Source organism: Silurus aristotelis (assembly GCF_946808225.1).
Source record: "Silurus aristotelis genome assembly, chromosome: 11".
NCBI classification, from domain to species: Eukaryota; Metazoa; Chordata; class Actinopteri; order Siluriformes; family Siluridae; genus Silurus; species Silurus aristotelis.
The window spans coordinates 21831276-21854239 of NC_139584.1; the positions used below are offsets into that span (position 1 = coordinate 21831276).

The 22964-nt window shown below is 37.2% G+C and overlaps 1 protein-coding gene across 10 annotated transcripts in view; it reads left to right on the top strand.

The window, feature by feature from the left end:
- The window catches only part of LOC310733293 (ERC protein 2), a 223756-nt gene extending 210469 nt beyond the window's left edge, over positions 1-13287 (top strand). For all 10 annotated transcript variants that reach the window (XM_083554436.1, XM_083554438.1, XM_083554440.1 and 7 more), the window contains one exon: positions 11546-13287. The gene's annotated coding sequence lies outside the window, so the exon portion shown is untranslated. The remainder of the gene's footprint in view (positions 1-11545) is intronic.
- Positions 13288-22964: the final 9677 nt, after the last annotated feature.

Consider the following 22964-nt stretch of genomic DNA (forward strand, 5'->3'; position numbering starts at 1 on the left):
TTTCTGCATCTACTGGATTATGAAAAATAAATCTATGCACAGTTGCTAATGCATTCAACTTTTGTTAGTGGTTATATAGTAAAAATAAATAAAAAGAACGTTTAAAATCATTTACTTTTAGTACTTTCATACTGATTGTTTTTAAATTGTTATTATAGTATTACTATAGTTACTCAATGGTTAGGTTCTAAAGCTGGTAAAACAAAAATAAATACTGGTATAAAAGAGGGATATTAGATATATTTTTTTACTCCCACATAGGTGAGAGGAATGTAAACCCCTTTTTTCTGGCCCTTATGAGACAGGAGCCAATCCAGCTAGGAGCCTGACTGGATCTTAATTCAGCCTGACTTATGGGGGTCCTGATGCTTTTCAGACAGCCTGAGCCGCTCACCTTATCTGAGAATGCGGGTGCCCTCAGTTTCTCTTTCCTATTTCTCTTTCTCTTTGATGGTGCTGTGATAGATTTCATCAGATCTTATGTCACTTATCTCATACCCATAAGAAATGCTTTAAAGCTGGGTCAAATGTATTTTGACACGTCCCACCTCGTGAAGATTATGGACCTATGGATGATCATGGAGAAGTAGATGCCGAGTGTTTAAAGGCCCTGGCATGGAGAAGCTGATGCTGGATCTATGATGATCACAAATTGTTCTGTATTGTTGAAAGATTTATGACCAAACTTTTGATGTCACCCATATGAGGATGGGTTCCCCTTTGAGTCTGGTTCCTCTCAAGGTTTCTTCCTCATATCATCTAAGGGAGTTTTTCCTTGCCACTGTCGCCACGGCTGCTCATCAGGGACAAACGCACACCATTCACCTTCACTGTTGTTTTCTGTAAAGCTGCTTTGAGACAATGTCTGTTGTGAAAAGCGCTATACAAATAAACTTGACTTGACTTGACTTGACCTGGCCAGGTGACCCAAATGAAATCCATGTTTTTGTTTTGCTGCATTAATTTCCTTTTTGTTTTATTGATGCAGATGGATTGAATTGTATTTGCTTTAGCGTGTTTATTAATGGACATTGCCAAAAAGCTGCTTTATAGAAATACATAGATTTAGGGTATAAATTGATTGAAACCAAACTCAAAAAAGAAACTAAATTTTCATCTATAAGATTTTTCACAATTCCCTTCTATAACAGTGTATAACAATAAATGATAGTATAACCAAGAAATTATTTATACTATAACAATGAAGTTTACTTTATTAACAACAAAATGAATATTTATTCATTTTTATTTATATTTTTGTAGAAAATTAATAACAGATTAAAAGGCAGTAGTGTCAAAAATTACAGGAATCCTAATTTAGGGTTACCCATTATGTCAGGAATACATGCATAAGCACATACACACATTGAGAAAGAGAGAGAGAGAGAGAGAGAGAGAGAGAGAGAGAGAGAGAGAGAGAGAGAGAGAGAGAGAGAGAGCCAAAGGCAGCACAAGAGACCATGAGGCTTTTGTAACCCAAATAACATCCCACTTGGCTTGTATTATTGTTGCTGAAACCTACACTTAGGGCCTGCATGAACATCCTGCTCTTTTTATGAACATACTTTCTCACTTACCCTGAGCAACATCAGTGAGAAATAAGTGTTCAAATAACATCACTTGCCAAAAATGCCCCAACACCACCCGCTCCAGAATCACCAACCGCGCGCCAACCCCCACCCTTCCCCCACACAACCCCTGGCACCTCTGCATAGTGTGTAGGAGCAAACATGTCAAAACATACTACAAAATACTTAGTAGTGTACCATTCCAATTCCACCTCAGTAGTTATTAATTGACCTGAGCCAGCAGAGTTGAGAGGCCCACCACCATCTACCATCACACCATAAACAAAAAAGTGCAGGAAGAATTAGTGAGAGTAAGAATGCATCTATCTCATTCAATCGTTTTAATTAATTCAATTTGGATGACAGATGAGATGTCACTGTGGTCCATTCATTTGCTTTTGAGAACAGAACTGACTAGAGTATTTTAATATATTGCTCTTTATTCTACATCCTTTCTTATGTTTTGGGATCTGCTAGTTAAATGTATCTGTCTTTATTTATTTAATATGCAGATCTTATTCAATTATAAACTCCCCCTGGTGGTGACTTTTGTGAGAGTTTGTGTGAGCTCAGAATTTTTTTGCCTTGATTTTGCTTTGCATGGTCAAATAACTAAGTTATCACTTAGGGTGTACACACTTTTGATGCCACTTATTTATACAATACTTGCGTATAATAATTTTTATTATTATATATATATTTTTTTAGTACTGGCTTCTATTACATAAATACTTTCTTATTTACTTACTTACTGTAGATATTCATTATTTTATTCATATCGTCAATCTTTTATTTTGGTTTTTCTTTTGGCTTTACACTCCTTCCAGCCTGGTTAAGCATACTACTTCACACTTTCTTCAACCCAGTCTATGGTCTGCAATGTGTATCACAAAAGTGTTCTGCTCCAGACAGTACAGTCAAAAACACACAAGGGCCCTCAGCGTTTCTGATCACACTGTAGTCCTGTATTTATTCTTGGTCACTGAGTATTTGCTCAGATGAAGGAAATTATGTAATTAGACTGTGCACACAGACACACACTCTCCCCTCTCTCTCTCTCTCTTTCTCTCTCTCTCTCTCTTTCTCTCTCTGTCTCTCTCTCTCTCTCTCTTTTTCTTGCAGTTTAAATTCAAGCAATGGTTTCAATTTGGATACGGCTCAGTACCTCCATCATCCTATGCCCATTAACTGTCATTGTAAAATCCATTTTACTACGTTCTTTAGATGAGACGCTTTTACTTTGTTTCTGCTTTTGTTTTGTTTGGAGTTTAAGCTGTCAAACAAAGAAAATATTTTAGGCTGACATTTAAAGACTTCATCTGGAGTCTGGGTCTGGGAAGGAGGGGGGGGCAGTACATGGGAGATCCATAGGTGGAGGTTTAGAGGTTTAAGTAGAGTATGGAATGGTGGAGAGAGGCCAAGCAGGCATTTGGCCCCTTAATGCCAGCAGGCAGAGAGAAAGATTGGGGGAGAAAGAGAGAGAGAGAGAGAGATGCAAGCAGGTATTGTTTACATAAAGCGCAAGTGAAAGCAGCTGGAGGGCTAATTAGCTTGATTCTCCATTACATGCCGAGAGGGCCAATAACTGAAAAATGGAGTTTTGTTTGGGTCTGAGCGGCAGCCCCCACCTGGAGGAAGTTGTAAAAGGCAAAGGAAAAGAGGGGAATGAAGGAGAAAAAAGATGAAATGAGGTTAAGTAACAAAGAATCTATAAAGCAATTGTTTAGGAGGACATGACATGTGGTTGGTTAATTTCAACACTGTTTTTGTCTTTAATATAATGCCATGGACATTAGTTTTTGTTTGTGCCTTTGTATAAATGTCAACATGAAAGCTTGTGTGCTTGAGTGCCATTTTTGCATCTGCTTGTATATTCTAGTACCTGAATAAATATTTGAGTGTAGAAACATTAGCCAGTCAACTAAATTGTCCCTTGTTTTAATGTGTACCATGAAGGACTCTGTGTGTAAAAGGAAATACTGAAGCTCACTGAACTATATGTATTTAAAGAATATTTAAAATGGGAACTGCAAGCCTTGCAGTTCTAAAGTTTGGCATTGCAGTAGTTCATGGCTCCTTCAGAAAGCTATGCTCTTTTAACAAGCATTTTGAGCCAACATTCAAGGACAGACACACACATCACCTCTCACCTCATTTGCCTGTCAGGAAATATCCCGCACTTCCAGGCCTCCACTCAGCATCAGTCACTATGGCAACGCGGAAAACCGATCTTTGCCAATATTTCTGTGAGCCTGCTCTTTCTTGGACAGTCTGACCGTGTGTAGTGAGAGGGCAAATCTCTGTTGCTTCCTCTGTGGATAGGACAGGCTGCGAGCAGGTAACTGGAGTCAGCTGTCAGTCGCCTTTTTTAGGGCAGACATGAGAACTCATTCCTTAGTGGCTTATTTTTCCTCCCTTCAGGTGGTGGAGAAAGGAAAAATTCTGGACTGGTAATTGAGTTTAGCAATTTTTAGTGGGAAACATGTACATGGGGGAGTGTACGCTTGGAGCTTTTATGCTTGTTTAGAATCTGTTTGGAAATGTATAGTTTATATCAATGCAATAGAATTTGCTTTGATTACACAAACTACAAAATTTCTCTTTAAATATTGATGATTATGCTTCTAATAAAGTTTAAAGGCTTAATCAGCTTAATGGTGGCAGATTATACACAGAGTACAAGACTTATACACATCTCAAATCTGTTTTAATATCAAAGTTTGCCACTTATGGCTTTAAGAGTAGATCGTTCTCCCCTACCAAAGGCCTTTTTGCAATCATTGTTTTCTTAAAGCAGTATGGAAACATTAGTTGAGTGGATATCAGATATTGATGGTATTATTAATTGTGTGCGTAAGGAGCATACTCGTTTTTTTGCAAATCAGGTTTTTAGCTTTTGTAAGACATTCTGCCAGTGTTGTTACTAAATGTTGTTTAGAATCACCTACTTTTACAGGACGAGGCAATTCGACTGCCGTTTAAAACATTTTACAGACGTTTCCCATAGCTTTTCAGCACCCATGTGAGTGTATGTTGTTTACCCCTCAGACAAAACTCTCTGTACTGATAAAAAAGTGTGTCACAGAGACCAACAGGTGTAATTTCATAAAGGATTATAGACAATAAGATTCTGAGGTGTATAAAAGACACATTAGAGGCTAAGGCTGAGATCTATCAGAGTACATATCTGAGTATATACTGTAGGTAGAGAGATACTGTATAATGCAATGTTCAAAATAATTCACACTGTTCACAATCATGGGGTACAACTGCAACAATGGCTACAAATATGAAATCCTTGGCAATGATAGATAGGTAGGACCAGAATAAAGCTTAATGGGTATAAGACATGCAGGCAGACATTCTGCACTACACTGACAGTCCAGAGTTGGATTGGTTATTCACACCAAGGTTCTGAGCTAAGAAGTCTGTGGACTTTGCTTTTTAACTGATCTCTGAAAGTACAGGGTCAGCTGGATAAGTAATTGAGAAGTTGAAGAGGTTATTGTGGCAAATCAAAACAGACCCTGTCACGTAGATGCACTACATTCTCACAGAAAGTTCATAAATATATCACATGCAAATGAAACAAGGTTACATTTATTGTACTAGCAAAGAACAGAGAAAAAAAGGAAAAAAACTTTGATTAAATTGCCTGGTTAAGTCAGCCCACATGGCCCCAAACACCACCAGGCACCACTGCCACAGATGTGCATGCCACAGAGTAAAGCACGCACAGGAATACCATGGCACTGTGGCTTGAATCATGAGAATGATAAAAATTCAGGAGCACTAATAACGTAATGATGAGCATACTGATGCAGTTAAAAATTAATATAGCTAAACTAATGAACTTTGCAGCATCACATCAATAAAAAAAATCATGCAAATGGATATTTATTTGTTTTCTACAGCTGAACAAAGTTGTACATGTCCTTGAAGTAATGAACTAAACACAGTGGGGCTGCTGTTATAGGGAAGAATTGGTGATGAGGCCCAATGTGAAATAGGGTTACTGTTATCATTCCTACGGCTGTTATTTTGCAATAGCGCTAATGTGATTTTATCCAGAATGAATCTGCTAATAATGATAATCTTTCATTGTTTAGTGAATGACACATTATGCTTTTTGACTATTTAAATTAAATGCCATGGAATGTCCTCAACACGTTAATGTAGTGTTCATAAAATGCCTAAAAAAAGTTAGTTCCTATCATTGCTATAATTAATCATTTCTTCACCAGCCCTTTTATTTTTTCTTCTCTATCTTTTGAAGATTCTTCCTTATAAAAAAAGCTTCCAAAATGTTACAAATAATCATGTTGTGTTTAAAAAATCGTTCTGTGCTATATAAATACAGAACATACCATACAAATGTCATGATATAGATATTATTATTAGTGTATTGATATTAGTATATGATAAACCCAGATCATATAACACAAAGGGTGAGGAAAAGACTTTAGTTAATGCTTTATGGTATATGATTCCACAGAACGTTTTTAAAAAATTTTAATATTAGTTATTATTTATTTTATTTCCTGCTGTTAGCACAAAAGGAAACCCAGTCATCATGACAAATTTGGTTCTAATGTTTTTCACTATGTAAAAGGGCTGAGAAATGAAGGAGGTGATGTTACACAGGCTACAATGAGAGACGAAAATAGCAGGGAAAAAGATCTGGAATGGAGTGGAGGTGTGCTATGCTTTACTTTGGCTAGACGAGCAAGGCAAATTGGAAAGGAAGGAGGAGGGAAAAGGAGGGAACCAGTCTCTGCACAGGTGTTAGTGAGGAGGCAATGCAGTCTGTTATTAACACCTTGAAACCTGGCAAACGTAGTATGCACTAATTAGCCAGCAGACCAAGAGGAAACTGCTCTCTCCCAGACAAAACACTGCCACAACAACACTTTACTACTTTATATCACCATATATTGTAATATCAGGCATCATTTTTATTATCGATTGCTTATGTTTTGTTGAAGTCGAGCAGTTTGCTCAGCTAGAAGGCAAAGACACAGCTTAAGGATACATTGTGAATGTCTCATTCTTTCTGCTTCTTAATAGGATCTTGTCTATAACACTGTGTGAAGTCTGGGCAAATTACCGCTCACAGCCTGTTACTCTTAGTCAGCCTTTTCTTTGATGTTCCAACCTGGAATTGGAAATGGAAAATGACCCCAAGTAACTTAGCTAGCAACAGGCATGGCTGCTTCATTATAAAGCTGATCTTTGCTGCTGGCACACAAATTTAACCCTTTTAGATAAACAAAAGCATTCTTTTCATTTCTCCTGCAGATTTTTTCTTGTTATGATCATTGGAAATATTAGTGCTAAGATCTTTGTATATATCTGAAGGCTTAAATGGGCTTTTGCAGAGATATTTTCAAGACGTTTTCAAGGTTACAAAGTAAGTTCTTTCAGCACAGATGATAATATGCACTTTAATGTTATGTTAACTTTCACTTAATTCTTTGGTTTCTTTCTCTGAATACTATTAACTATAAACATATTTACTATATACAATACAACATTTAGTTTTTTTCCCCCCAATACAATACGATGTACTTCCAAAACCAGTATCATTGACACCAATACCAGTATTTTTGCCAAATTTTTTAATACAAAATTTTTCTTTCAAAGTACAGATGATGCCAAATATTAAACTAGTTTGCAAATTTACTATATATAGTATCTAGTATATTATTGCAAATGAAACTGTTTGTCAAAGGTTCAGTGGTTTTTGAAATAATTTAGAGCTACCAGCTAATTACAGCTGCTAAACATGGAACTTGTTTTAATATTGAAACAGTCCAATGTTGGATTCCATAAACCTAACAGCCCTCAAGCTCTAAATTTAATTTCCGATACTAAAAGTATAGTTTTGATTAAAGCTATATGGTAAAGTCATTAAATCTGTGAATTTGCAAGATTGAATAATGCAATTGTTGAGAGTAATATTTACTTAAAAATGCCTTGCACGTGATTGGTGTTGCAAATTTTACATTGAAATTTACATTGACATTTCTGATCCATACTTTCTGCATGCATGGTGTACCATCATTAACTTATTTGATAGCAAACATGGATTCAACTTTACTGATCTTCTAAACTGTAGATCACAATATAGATATAAAAAATAAGCAGTGGTAAATCACTATTAATTCTTTGAGTTTGTATAAATCAAACCACGATAAAAAGAAAATGTCAGAAAGGAACCATGGTTACATGCATAACAACCAAACACTGACTCATGTATGCAGTTCGCACATATACAAGTTCATGTGCCCCTCACCCCGTGTCAGCTACCTAAAGCTAGGGCTAGTTCAGGTCTCGTTTGCTTAGGTGCTGACAGGACCTCAAATGGACCAGATCCATCAGATGTGTCCAAGTCAAGGCCTTTTTCCATTATGACGAGACCTCAGACTTATTTGTTGATTCTTGGGCCCCAAAATCATTAATTTAGACTGTCTGGGCAGGCAGGCCGGGTAACCGAGAAACCTGAGAAAAAAAGCCTCCACTACAAATCCCCTTTCCTTGCTTTGCTTTTTTCTCCACCAGTTGCATAATAAATGATGGCACCTCCATTTAATTACTTTGAGTTTGTTTATTCATTTATGTGTAATGGATGATTCTAGATGGACTAGGTTGTGACCAATCACAGAGCCAATCATTGAATGTGAAATAGACCTCCACAGGCACTTTTCTTTTTCTTAGTTCTGTGTGTCCCACCACTGAAGCTGGAAACGAAGAGAAGGAGGGAGAAAACAAAAAAGAATAAACAGAGGGATTTGTTTATTTCATTTCTTCTCTTTGTCATGTAAAGGAATCTGATGGGTTTTGAAAGGCCATTGAGGACGGCTGGTTATTTTGAAAATGGTTTGCACAGTCACAGGGGCGCCTCGACACAACCCGGCATATATCATATACTTTTTTTTTATTTATTTTTTTTTTTTTTTTATAAAACACCACCAGAATGAGTGGAGAGGAGGGGGTGTTGGATTGAGAAGAAGCAAAAGAGAAAGAACAGCTCTGCTCTGCAACTCTTTTTCTAAAGAACAACAGACATTCTATTTTTTGATAGTGGTAATACAGTGATATGTTGCACTAACGTTCTGAAACTCAAAACCAATCACCATGTGGCTGTTATAGATATTTCATATAAAACTGAAGTATATGCTTTTTTCACATTCAATAAGAGGCTATTCTAATCAATACTGTTGCTCAAGACTGATGGGTAACACAAATGAGTCCACATGTATTACTGCAGTTCAATCAAACGCTACAAATAAGTTTATGAGTAGAAATGACTTACAGATCGTGCTTGAGAGGTAGCCTTAATAGCATAAAGGTGTTACTTCATTCACAATATGACTTTTTCCAAAGTCCCACTTAGCTCTGCACATGCATATGTTCAGCTACTGAACACAAAAATGTCTTTAGACAGATGAACACTTGCATAGCGTAACGTGTTATATGCTGACTGACTAAAGACAACCATGTGGCAAAACTAACATGATTTTAAAAGCTATTCAATGCTGGAAATGTTCCTGAAATCGAAATGAGTTTTTCAGAGCTTTTTGTGACTGTCCCTTGCTGTCAAAAAAAGGAATCCAATACTATCTGGAAAAATATTTGTTTATTATAACTTATAGGAAAAAGCTGTTTGTTGACTTATAGCTATGGAAACCTTTACGATCATCCAATTAAATGCTCCCTAGAACCCCAAGGTCTCACCTTTAAAGATGAGTTTCACACCACAGCAGTAACTAATTAGCAGTAAACATGTTATTTGTTTTTGGGGCCTACAACCATTGCTTTGTTGAAGGAGAAAAATAGTTTATTCATTGCATACAGGGTTTTGATTATATAGGAAGGATTTTTCATGGGAGCTTTGCCAAATTGAGTGTTTTAGAGTGCAGGGCAAAAATTTCATTACATCTTTATCCACCATCAGAGCTCTCATTAATCTCTTTACCTTTTGGGCTATTTTACGTAGCAACTACGAAGTCTAAGGATATAGTTCATTGGGTGTGGGCTATATTACTTGCTTAAGGCTGCTGAATAAATCAGTCAAACGTGAAGCCAACACAATGATCAAAATAACATCACTCTGACTTCCTGTTTTAAAAGGAAATACAAAAGCAAGGTACAAAATAAAATTATGCTGACAATCCTGGGTTAGTGAAAAGTAATGAAAGTACATTTGTGGTCTAATTTATGGTAGCACAATTTTTTTTACCCATAATATCGACAGACAGACAGACAGACAGACAGACAGACAGACAGACAGACAGACAGACAGACAGACAGACAGACAGACAGACAGATAGATAGATAGATAGATAGATAGATAGATAGATAGATAGATAGATAGATAGATAGATAGATAGATAGATAGATAGATAGATAGTAAATATAAACAAAAACTTAAATCAATATCCTATATTCCATATTAGTCTCCATATATTGCACCTTACACACATCTTGATATATATATATATATATATATATATATATATATATATATATATATATATATATATATATATATATATATATATATATATGTATAAGAGAGAGAGAGAGAGAGAGAGAGAGAGAGAGAGAGAGAGAGACGGACGAACGGACGGACGGACAGACAGACAGACAGACAGACAGACAAAAATATGGGATATGGAATATTGATTGCAATCTTTGTTTATATTTTGTTTTGTTATCAGAATTTTTTTTCCCAGCTTGGCTCCCCAGCAAAAATTAAAAAAGTCAGACACAATGTTAGCTTGTATGCCCTTCAACAGAAATCCCTGTATCCTGTATCATGATGATAAATTGTAACGAGTCTAAATAAGATACTTTCAGGGTTAAAAAAGAAATGCTGCTATATTTCAGGAACAATTTTAAAGGCTTTTTAGGTGTAAGTACTGCTTGACCCTATTGTTGAAGTGGAATAATCTAAAGGCTTTTTAAGCAATGACTTTAATGTCAGTGTCAATAAAAAAGCTTCAAAAGAGACCATGTAGAAAGAGGAAGAATGAGGAGGGGTAAGTGTAGTCAATGGAAAAAAGACATAAAGGAGGACACGTTAATGACATAGAAAGCACTATTTATATCAAAATAAAAGAGGGAAAAGACAGATAATTAGCCTAGTGGAGCATGCTTGTCGGAATTTTGCGTCCCGCTGAGACCTCTACTTAATTCCACATTCACGGCTGGAGATACAACACCCGCTCGCACGCACTTTACCTCTTTCCGGTTCTATTTAATTAGCCCAGACCTGGCACAGGTGCTGCAGTGGCAAGAGGTCAGTATAGGCCACTGACCTGACTCAGCGAACCAATACACTTACAGAGTGTTTCGGGGTAACCCTTTCTATCTAAAGCAAACATTTGGACAGCACATGGGCTGTCATCTACTCTCCTGCCTCAACATGTCACCTTGCAGCGTAGCTTTTATGGCTGCTACTGAGCATGCTTCCTCCCTTTTTCTAGCCCAGAGCAGGGCTGCAGAGACTGTGCATTGCCCTTGTGCTAATGAGAGAGCAGCCTGAGGGGTGGAGGATGGGGGAACAAGGGCTGTTACGGGTGTTGTGAGAATTGTAAAGGTAGAGGGAGAGGGTGTGGATGTAGGTGTATTTGGAATGCTGGAAAAAATAAAAAACTCAGGATCCCAGGGTCTGGTTGTGGTAAAACAAAATCTGTTGCTTTTTTTCAATGTTTGGAAGTCGGGCGATAAACATTTCCTGCTTGAGGTTGTTAGAGTGTTCGCAAAAGTGTGTGCATGTGTGTGTATGCTCGTGTGTGTGCATATGTGTGTGAACAAGTTGACTGTCAAAGAACATGGTTTCAGTCATTCAGAAGAGCTAAATCTGCTTATATTTTATCTGTCGAGTTTGTATCATTTTCTTGCTTTTGCTTCTCTCTAAACTCTCTAATTTCGTACTTTTTTTCTCTCTCGCTCTCTTACTCTCTATCAAGATTTCCAGCTCTCCGTTAAGAAGGAAGTGGGCAGAAATCTAATCGTTGACAGCTGCTGCTCTTCTCATCAGATGCTCCTCTTCTGCCTACATTTCTGAAGTTCCTCGTCACCATTTGTACCATAATTGGCCCCTATCACCACCAGCAACACAATTTACTCCATACGCACTCCTTAAACACCCCACGTACATTATGACCCAACCACAAAAACGTTGCCCCCTTCATATGTAACCCTTCCACCCTTCCATCATTAGTTATTCCTTTATTTTTATTGGTGTTGTGAATATTAATATGTATAACAAACAAAATGTAATCAAGGTCGTTTACATTCTAAATGGTTTTGCTGTTCTTTATGTCTATCTTATAGGATTTTGATATGAAAATGTTCTGGTTATGTTATTATATTTTTGTTTATATGTATTTTCTTTAAGCATTTTGTTTCTTTATAAAATTATTTACAGTATTCCAGTATTCCATTCCACTTGTTGATAGTATGCAAGATTCCCACCGCTATTTTCTTTAATGTCTCTGTAACAACACAGTGGTGATTCATCCGGTGATGTAACAAAAAAAGCAGCAAAATTTTATGGGTCATATGTTCTCTCATCCTCTGCCTGCTTCACCCGTACCAGGATAGATTGTTGAATGTTGAGAAAAATATCCTTCTTTTACTTCAACAGGCTACAAAAAGCATTCTGACCCATTTGTAGTAACACATATATCACATATTTTGAGTTCACCGGTATGTGTTTTGCTTTGACAGTTATATGTTGTGTGTTTTTCAGGAACGTGTCAAAGGAAATAGTACTAAAACTGCTTCTTAATGAGGGTAAAGGCTTACTAAATCACTGGTCAGACCCTTAAACTTTGACCTCTGGCTGTAATGTCTTTAACAGTTACTACCTGAAGCCAAAACTAGTGAAGAAGGAAGGAAATTGTAAATAGGGTGTTTAATTTTTACACAAAACGTGCCAATAGTAACTTAGTATGATTGATTCTACAGATTCGTAATTATCCAGGAGGCCTCGCTAGCTAAAAAGGTATGCGTATGATTATATATGCATTGTATGATTTGTTTAACACTGTGTTCAATTGAAGGTTGCATTCTGTGTGTATTCAGGGTTCTTGGGAATTGTGGAGTATTGTTTTTTCCTTGCAAAGACATCTAGCAATAGCAAAGCTGACCACACTATCACCAGTGGCGAAGCTAAAGAGGAGACCTGGCCCACCCAAAAAAAGGCCCACTTAAAATTAGGGGTTTAAACTGTGGTCTTGTTAAAATTCTTCACAAAACCCAGATCTAGCTTGCTAGGAGCTTCCGCTTTAAGAAGCTGCAGTGAGTGATGTAGACTAGTTCAATAAGGGTTTTACTTTCTCTAAAACAGACCACCTTGTGCCTTTTTTGCCCCTGAGACTCGTACAATGTAATGAGATGATATGATGTGTGAAATGTATTAAAATTTGTCTTAACACTGGAATGTACTGTCAGAGTTAAAAGTCAAAATAGTCAGAACAGTTATTCAATAAGTAATGCATGATACAATGTTGAAACAAAGTCACATTTAACTGATGTAAAATACATATAGCAAACATCATGGCTGTGTCTGTAATTATTTTTATTTCATCACAGAAATAACAGTAGCCTGGTTTAGTTTTATCAGTTGGTGTATCTTGTGCTGTATTGTGTGTGTGTTGTGTATAAATGAAATGGTTTAATAAAAATGTGATGAAGTAGTGCACAATCCTGGATGTTTCGTCTGTTTAAATCACCACTCAAAAAATATTATTATTAATAATAATTCATTAATAATTCATTAAAGCCCACAGATTAATCTTAAAATTGATTTTAAGATTAATCTGACAGACCACAATAATGCTTATTCTAACAGATAAAGCTAAATCTCGGATAAAATCCTTAAGTAGACCTCTGACCTTAAACAATCTGTATGTCAGTTTCATTTAATGCTACATTTTTTTCTTATTATTTAATTGATTAGATACCTCAATTTAATCACCAAAGCCCATAGGAAATGTTATGTTTAAATAAAATAAAAATAAAAAACAGTTCAAATTGATAAGCCTACAAAACTTAGCAAAAACCGTATTTGGTGACAAACTTTGTCGTCTCCGTCTGCTTATGTAAATTATGTGATACTTCACAGGGTAAGTCTGTTGTTTTTTTGTCAAATTTTCTTTAGTATATTATAATACAAACCTATAAAATATAAACCTGTGAAAAATCTGTTAAAATGTATTAAAAATTGTACACGTCAGTTTTCTAATGCTGCTCAAAAAGCATGTGCCTGGCAACACTTTCTACCACCAACATGCACATGCTAATTTTGATCCCGGCTTGGGAGGCAGACATAATAATATGTAATACTGGTCTCTGCTAATTTTCAAATGTTTAGTACAGGGAATGGAATAGCCACAGCCACACATTCTGTTTGGTTCCACTTATTTGTGTGATTTTTTGTTTAAATGTATATGTACGAATGGGAGAAGTACATTTTCCATGGTCCCACATGCACACTGCTTAAATTTTAGACAAGTTTAGACATGTACAGCAGTTTTGTATACAACACACAAGGTTTTTCACACAGAATGTGGCCTAATTATGCCTTAAAACAGTCACAAACAAGTTGGTACATCTGTACTTCAGTCTGTAAAATCTGTGAACAGTGAACACCATATTGACAAAAAAAAACCACACTCCTCACAACCTATATTCAAATATACAGGAACATTCACTTCCTTTACCCAATGGACTACCCTGTCTTTATACAGCAATGCCCCTTTATGGTGCACACTGAAAAGCTGGTCATCACCATGTAGACACAACTTGCTGGACACAACAATTACGTTGTAACATTTAGCAGATGCCCTCATGAAGAGTGACTCACAGATGAGCTTTGTAGTCTATAAATGTAGTTGGCAATATGGACATGACAGTTCACTATTTCAGGTACTTAACAGCTGCTCAAAAACCTTTCGAGGGAGTTAGTATTTTATTAAAAGAAAGACCAGATTTTTGTAAAATACCTAAACAGATTACTAATCCAAGTGCTTAATGAAGAAGTAGGTTTTCAGGCTTTGTTTGAAGTCAACCAATGATGCAGACAACTCTTAAAACAGAAAATCACCTGCAGGCTAGGACAGAGAACAGTTTTAATGCATGTCTTAAGATATGTTTGGTCCACTTAAGCCATGCTAGCAGCTCAAAGTAAGGTACAAAGCAGAGTGTTTTAGAGTAGATAGGAGCTGGTACATTTTTGGCTTTGAAAGTGAGCACCAGTGTTTTACATCTGATGCAGGCAGCTATATAAGTCATCTGAGTACATTTTTGCTGGTTCAGGAGAATTTGCGAATGTTGAAGTTAAGTAGCACAACTGCATTCCCTATTGGTTGCAAGTGTTAGATGGTGCACAGGGGCAGAGCTACCAGGACCCAAGTTGCAGCCGAGGGTTAAAATTGAAAGTTTGGAAGGTGGTAGAATCCATGAGTTATTTATTAGGAGACCACAAAATATAGGCATTAGGATGCATCTCTGGGTATGCACCCCAGCTCAGCCTTGCTAAGCTGATGAACTGTCATCCAGGATGAGATGTCTTCCAGACAGAATGAAATTTGTTTAACAACAAGTGTCTGAGGGAACAAAGGAACTGATAAGAGTGTAAGCATAGCAGTGTCAGTTAAACTAATTTCATAAAAAGACTTGACAAAGAGAGATGGGTATAGGTCTGGAAAAAGAGAAGAAGACACAACACCAGTGGAGAGTCTGCATTGAGGAGCTGTAGATCCCTTTCATGTCACCTGATATGACCGCCCTTCCAGCTAAGAAGCAAAATTGCTATGCAGAGCCATAAACTTCAATACTCATGGAGATGGGCAGGAAAGTCTTGTGGTTGACTGTGTCAAAGGCTGTCATTAGGGTGTAAAGGAAGTAGTCTAATGTCAATTTGTCTAATTTAGTAACAGGAATCTTCTCAATAATGGTCACAAGGACAGTTTCTGTTGTGGGTACCACTTTAAAGCCAGATTGGTTAGGATCTTGGCAAGTTATTCTCATCTCCAAAAGCAAATAAAATAATACATTATTATTACAAATTAATGCTGCAAGTATATTTACAGAAATAATATGGCTGCAGTATGGCATATTTGAACAATGGTCTTCAGTGCAGACACAGTGTTAACACAAGCAAATCACATAGCTGTCTATATATAGTGATAGGAACAAACTGGATACAACACATACAAACCTACGACAGAATAATAGTTTGGTGTGAAGGTTAGAGGCATTCTCTATTCTTTTAAAAGGTTTTCAAACTACCAACTAGAATCCTATATTGACATATCTAGAAAAATATGCTTCTAGTTGTCTGTGAAAATAATAAATATAATAAAAAACTTTTCCACTTTGCACTACATCAAACAATGCATAGAAAGCATGCACTCAGAAGAACTGTCTGTTTGTGAAAATGCCAGTATCCTGGGCTTACTTACTACCAGAAGCTAAACCTATCATTTCAAGGTGTGTGGTCAGTCTGCTTTGCCACAATGAGATCCAGTCTGATCATTAACAAGCATGGTTGGCCTGTCAGTAACATTAACAGGCAGAACTATAGTCTGTTTGACCTAAATGTAGATATCAACAGACTGGTTGCTAAGATTGTGAATATGCTGATCAGCTATAGCAATAAAGCCAATGGCAAGTGAAGTGAATAACGTTAATTATTACTAATATTATCAGTATTGCACATGTCAGGAGGTGGAATATACTATATATAGTGAAGTCCATAAGTATTTAAATATTAAATATGTAACACCACAATGGATTTAAAATGAACTATTCCAGATGTGATTGATGTATAGATTTTAAGCTAAAGGGTTTTCATTGAAAAAAAAAAAAAGTTAACTGTTTATGAATTACAGTCAGTTCCCTGGTGGTGTAGTGGTTAGGATGCGGTGCTCTCAACGCTGCGGCCTGAGTTCGATCCCCGGTCAGGGTACCAACCCCAGCCACTTTCAGTGCCGGTCCCAAGCCCGGATAAATGGGGAGGGTTGCATTAGGAAGGGCATCCAGCGTAAAAAATAAATAAATGTGCCAAATCAAACATGCGGAGGATCTGCTGTGGCGACCCCTAATGGGAGAAGCCGAAAGAAAGTATATGAATTACAGTCATTCTTTTTACACATTCCTCCGAATTCACAGGTTTAGAAGTCATTTGAAAATAAAATAACAATAACAAATATGAGGAATATTTTATTACTTTAATGCTAATCTTAGCCAATGACTGCCTGATATCTGAAACCCTTTTTCACCAAATGCTAAATTTGTCTACATGTCTACATAGATGAACATTGACTATAGTTCCAATAATTTATATATGTATATATAACTGCATAGTGGCTATGTAGAAGCATTGCATTGCAGAATGCTGTATTTGAGGCTATGCTAGTGCTTACAATAGGCATGTATGCATCGGAACGGGACCATGAAGTAATAGAATAAGGTGGCCTGGTCTGATGAATCACATTTGTTTAATATCATGTAAAAGACATGTTGTTTGTTGGGATGTACAATAGAAAGCAAGCCAGCAATGTTCTGTTGGGAAACCTTGGGTCTTTGGGATTCATTTGAGATGTTACTTTGACATGTACTACCCACATGGACAATCAATGGAGGCCCCACCTTGAACTTCAAGGATCTGTTGTTAACTTTTGTTGCCAGATATACAGCAGAGGTCTTGTGGAATCATATGAGGGACCTACACATTATTAGGCAGGTGGTTTTATGGGTGATCAGTTTATTGTATAGTACAAAAAGATTGTCTGCATGGGTCATCAATCACAATAGACAGAGAATGGTTTGCTCATCTGGGGATGTCTGAACTAAATGATCTATTTCCTTGTACATTTGTCAATCACTGAGCATAGGACCACTCCTGATTTCATTGTCCCAATAGGCTGGCAGTACTCAAGACTGGAGTTTTGTGTCTGCCAGAATCGTTTGGTTTTATGTATTTTTTTTTTCAAATTTTATGTGCACAATTCTATTCTTTAATAGCAATAATATATTTTTTTAATATACAGAAGAGCTTTTAAATTAAACTGATAGATTGTGAAATAAGCTGGTCAGGCACTAACATTTATTAAGGCTGCATTTAAACCTCCCAGAAATAAATCATTACCTTTAAAACAAGAAGTCATAAAGGGAACAAGTTAATGGTCTTGACTGCTTCCACAACAGTTCCCCTTCAGGAACTTGAGCTGCGTCAACAACGCTTTGGGAACACTTCCGTGTTGCCCACGCTCTAAATCACGTGCGTAATCAGTCGATAAACAATGGTGCGAGATGGCACCTGTTCACAGCATGGTGCAAACGGCACCACTTAGATCCAGTTAACTGTCCGGTCAGCGCAGTGCTGGAATTCCTCCAAGAACAGTTCGCCAAAGGGTTGTCTACTTTCACCCTGAAGGTTTACGTGTCCGCCATTGCGACCTGTCATGTCTGGATAAAGACCCGTTGGTGAGACATTTCCTCTGCGGTACGATCTAGAGCTGTTCATCTGCTATGGCCCTCCGAAGAAGGGTACAAGCTTGCGAACAAGCAAACCCTCAGCAGGTGGATTGTGGATGCTATCACATCTTCTAATGAGTCCTATGGTCTCCCCACAACTTTTCGGTCCAGAGCTCACTCTATTTAGAGTGTGGCAGCCTTTAAGGCTTTGTCCAATAGAGTTTTCACCATAACATCTGCAACACTGTGGGCTGGTCTACCCCGCTGACCTTTGTCAGGTTTTACAGCCTTGACCATAGTGCCACTCCTGGCCCCTCTGTTTTTCGACCTAACTGTGCTCTTCCACACTAGGCAGCAACGGGTCAGCATGGCATTACTGAACACTCGTTCCGAAAGCATTGTTGACGGACCTTGAGGTCCATAACGGGTAATGTCTCCAGGTTACAAATGTAACCATAGTTCCCCGATGAACAAGGAACGAGACGCTGTGTCTCCAAGCCACACTGCCTGCATCCCTGCAGCCTTCCTTCCCTTTTCAGAAGCTAGCGCCGCCTCCAATCCATGTGCTTTTATAGCTTCCTGGTCGTGACATCACCCCACCAGTGATCCCACGCTTTCCATTAGACTGATTACACACGTGATATAGAGCGTGGACAAGTTCGAAGCGTTCCCAAAGCATTGTTGACGCAGTCTTGTTCCCTCTGGGAACTATGGTTGCATTAGTTGCATTCAACTCCCACTAAATAAAAAGAAACTGGATTAGCAAAATGGTTTAATATGCAGATGAGTGTTTAAAGTTTGTAAAAAATTTGTTTTGAGCTGTGGAGAATTTCTAAGTTTGTCAACACATATCATTGTAAGGTTTGATGTAGGGTTGTAGGGTTTACTATCCACTGGTTCCAGGACATGGATTGTTTGTAATTGGCCTGCAAATGTACTTTCTTTCTCCCTTGTAGCAATATGGCAGTGAGAGCTTTAAGCTTCTCATTGGTCAATGGATGCCAGTCCAGTGTAATTAAACTGTATTGAGAAACAAGCCATCTATGTTTGTTTCTACAAATTCTTGCAGGTTTACTGTCTTACACCTATACGTATTAACTGCATACTAACTTTGTTGCGAAGCCACCGCAAAACCCAATGTGGCTGCATGATTTTTGTTTTGTTACACCTTATTTGATCGAGATAGTTGATCGAGGGTGAAGATTAACTGATTAAACTGGTCAAATTGGTTTAGATGATAAATTGCCAGCGAGGCTTTTGAAATTAGGCTGTACACGCTTGAGCCAAAACCAAGATTTTGGAAATGACTGCACACAGAAACATACATAAACAATCATCTTTTCAACACACAACAGATGGTTTGAAGAAGGAAATAACTTGCAGAATGAAAAAAAACTACATGAACAGCCCACATTTAATGTGAAAAGAGTAATATAAACTGTAAATATAAAATATACTGTACATATAAAATATACTGTACAATTTTAATATATTTATCAGCAAAAACATTTTGTAATTTGTTTAGCATATACTGAAGTGTTCGTTCACACCACAACAAGACAAATAGCACAAAAGCTCTTAAACATTAATTTGGTTTTCATGGGCATGTTAGTATCAGCCTGTCATGCCTGCTACTGCTGTGCCACATTCCTAAAGTATACTGTGATCTTCAGAACACATTGATGGGAAGCTATCAACGCTTTCAGTCAGTGTGGCCTCAACACTTAAGTTGAGAGAGTAAGAAGCAGCCACTGAAAGCACATTAATGTCTGTCCCTGGATGTAAGCTGTACTAAGCTCTTCATTGCACTGTTGATTTGTTGCTAACAGCTCTTGCATTTGTTTCACATCTGCTGCCAACTCTTCTTCATTCCACTGCTTGCAATTTCCCATTCCAGGAGACTGAGCAGTCAAGCTTTGTCCATTTTTTGTTCATGCAAAGATGTTTATGTTTTTTTCTCTGTAGAGGTCTGATCAGCCATATCTGCTGTTCATTCTACTTACAGTTGCAACCAGGCCAAGACAATGATTAGGAATAGATTATGTTTTTTTTTTTTATCATTTAGGCATTGATCAGTGTCCATTATCTTTACCCGTGATCTTTAACCATGATCTTTTTTACTTGAACTTTAATTTCAAATAAACAGATCACCACCCAACAATTTAACACAAGAGAAATGTTCTGCAATTTAAGAAAAATTATACATTAGGTGCTTTTCATTACAGCACCCAGAATTCTATTTATACAATTTATACACAGACAAAATGTATATTCAATTTGTCTGTTTTAGGGAAATGGCAAAAAATAATAGGTGACACTCGTATAATGAAAAATGTAATAGTATTTTTAATATCAAAAAGGATGCACATAACATTGAAATAGATATATATGCTAACCCATATGATTGCCTGAGAAATGGAGAAGGAGTGTGCTGGTACTGGTCTTTAAGAAGAAAAAGGTGACCATCTGTGAGCAACAGTATGGTTAATACTGAGGAAGAGCACTACAGACGCAATATTTGCTTTAAGAATGTTGATGGAGAAGTACCGAAAAGGTAGAAGGAGTGCTGAGAGGAGTTGTGGCATTGCATCAGGAAGTCAGGTGTGGCAGAGAAGTATGTGAGGGTGGTGCAGGACATGTATGAGGACAGTGTGACAGCAATGAAGTGTGCAGTAGGAATGACAGACTGGTTCAAGGTGGAGGTTGGAATGCATCAAGGATCGGCCCTGAGCCCTTTCCTTTTGCAGTGATGAGGTTGATGGACAAGGTCAGACAGGAGTCTATGTGGACTATGATGTTTGTGGAGGATATTGTGATTTGTGGTGAGAGTATGGAGCAGGTTGAGAAGAGCCTTAAGAGGTGGAGGTACATGCTGGAGAGAAGGGAATGAAAGTCAGTAGGAGAAGACAGAGTACATGTACAGTACAGAGTACAGTTGCTGGAGAAGAGGTGGTGAAGGTGGATGAGTTTGGGTACCTGGGATCAACAGTGCAAAGTAGTGGAGAAGTGAGAAAAACAGTGCAGGCAGATTAGAGTGGGTGGAGAAGAGTGACAGTGATTTGTGATAGAAGTGTATCTCTGATAGTAAAAGGGAAAGTTAATAGGACTGTGGTGAGACCTGCGATGTTGTATGGTTTAGAGACAGTAGCATTGAGTAAAAGACAGGCCGTGGAGCTGGAGGTAGCAAAGCTGAATATGTTGAGATTTTCATTAAGAGTGATGAAAAAAGGACAGGATTAGAAACAAGTTTATTTGTGAGACCATGCATGTAGAACATTTTGAAGACAAAGTGAGAGAGGCCCGATTGAGATGGTTTGGACATGTGCAGAGGAGGGACATGGGTTATATCAGTAGGCGAATGCTGAGGATGGAGCCGCCAGAAAGGAGGAAAAGAGGAAGACCAAGAAGGAGGTTTATAGATGTGGTGAAGGAAGACATGCAAGTAGGTAGTTTGAAAGAGGCATGTGTAGAGGACAGAGTAGTATGGAGGCGGATGATCCGCTGTGGCGACCCCTTACTAGTGCAAGAAAAGATGAAGAAGAAGAGGAAGAAGCTTACCCATATGATGTAACCGAGTAAGTGGGAGGGTAAGTTGGTAAGTTCAGTTCAGGTAAGCTGGAGGAAATGAGCTGAAATACTCAGAAGAATACAACTCTATTGTTTTAAACATAAAAAACAAGAATTATCTTCTCAATGCAAAATTTAGCAGTGAGAGCATGTCTGCAGGTTTTTGTATAAGTTTTCATTTGATTTATTATTTTACAAAATAAATTACATTCACAATTCCGAGGCAATACCCTTTCTCATATATAGGCTGTAATAAAAATCAGGTATACATAACACAAACGTTTAGCGATATTAAAAGCATTGCATTGTTTAATAACACTGAAGTATTATGAAAAGTTTGGGGTGCTAATCAAGTAACCATTCACTGGTTTTTAATTGTTTTATGTGGATTTGCGATGCTCCTAAAGATTAACAATTTGACATATAGTTAGATTTTGGTGCAAGGTTTTGTCCATATTTGTAAAAACTGTTAAATATTACATGTGGCAATCAATATCCTCTATTTTTACATTGATGGTAACTAGGACCTGTTTGCATTATGTTTTCCAATGTAGATTTTAGGAATAATCATGTTTGTTTACTAAATACTTAAAGTCAGTTGTATTTTTTTTTTTTTTTTTTTTTTTACATTTTATGGAAAACTTTAGATAGTACATATTATGTTTGGATATATTTCTTATACAACTGAAATATGTACAACCCTAATTCCAAAAAGTTGGCTGTGTAAAATGTAAATAAAAACAGAATGCAATGCTTTGCAAATCTCACAAAACCCTTATTTTATTCACAATAGAACATAGAAAACATATCAAATGTTTAAACTGATAATTGTACCATTTTAAGAAAAAAATAAGGTAATTTTGAATTTGATGGCCACAACATGTATGAGAAAATTTGGGACAGTCAACAAAGGTCTAGAAAAGTGTGTGTTATTAAAAAAAAAAACAGCTGAATTAACCATATGCAACTAATCAGATTAAATGGCAACAAATCAGTAACATGATTAAGTTTTTTTTTTTTTTTTGTAAGAGGCTTAAATGCTCAGAAGTAAAAATAGCCAGAGGTTCACCAATCGCACAAATCGAAATCTACAAACTGTGGAACAATTTCAGAATAATGTTCCTCAGCATCAAAATTCAAAGACTTTTAAAATCTCATAATTTAAAGTGCATAATATCATCAAAAAGAATCTGGAGCAATCTTTGTGTACATAGAACAAGGGTTAAAAATCAATACTGGATGACCGTGATCTTCAGGCCCTCAGGTGGCAACGCATTAAAACCAGGTATGATGCTGAAATGAAGATCCCCGCATGGGCTCATTAACACCTCA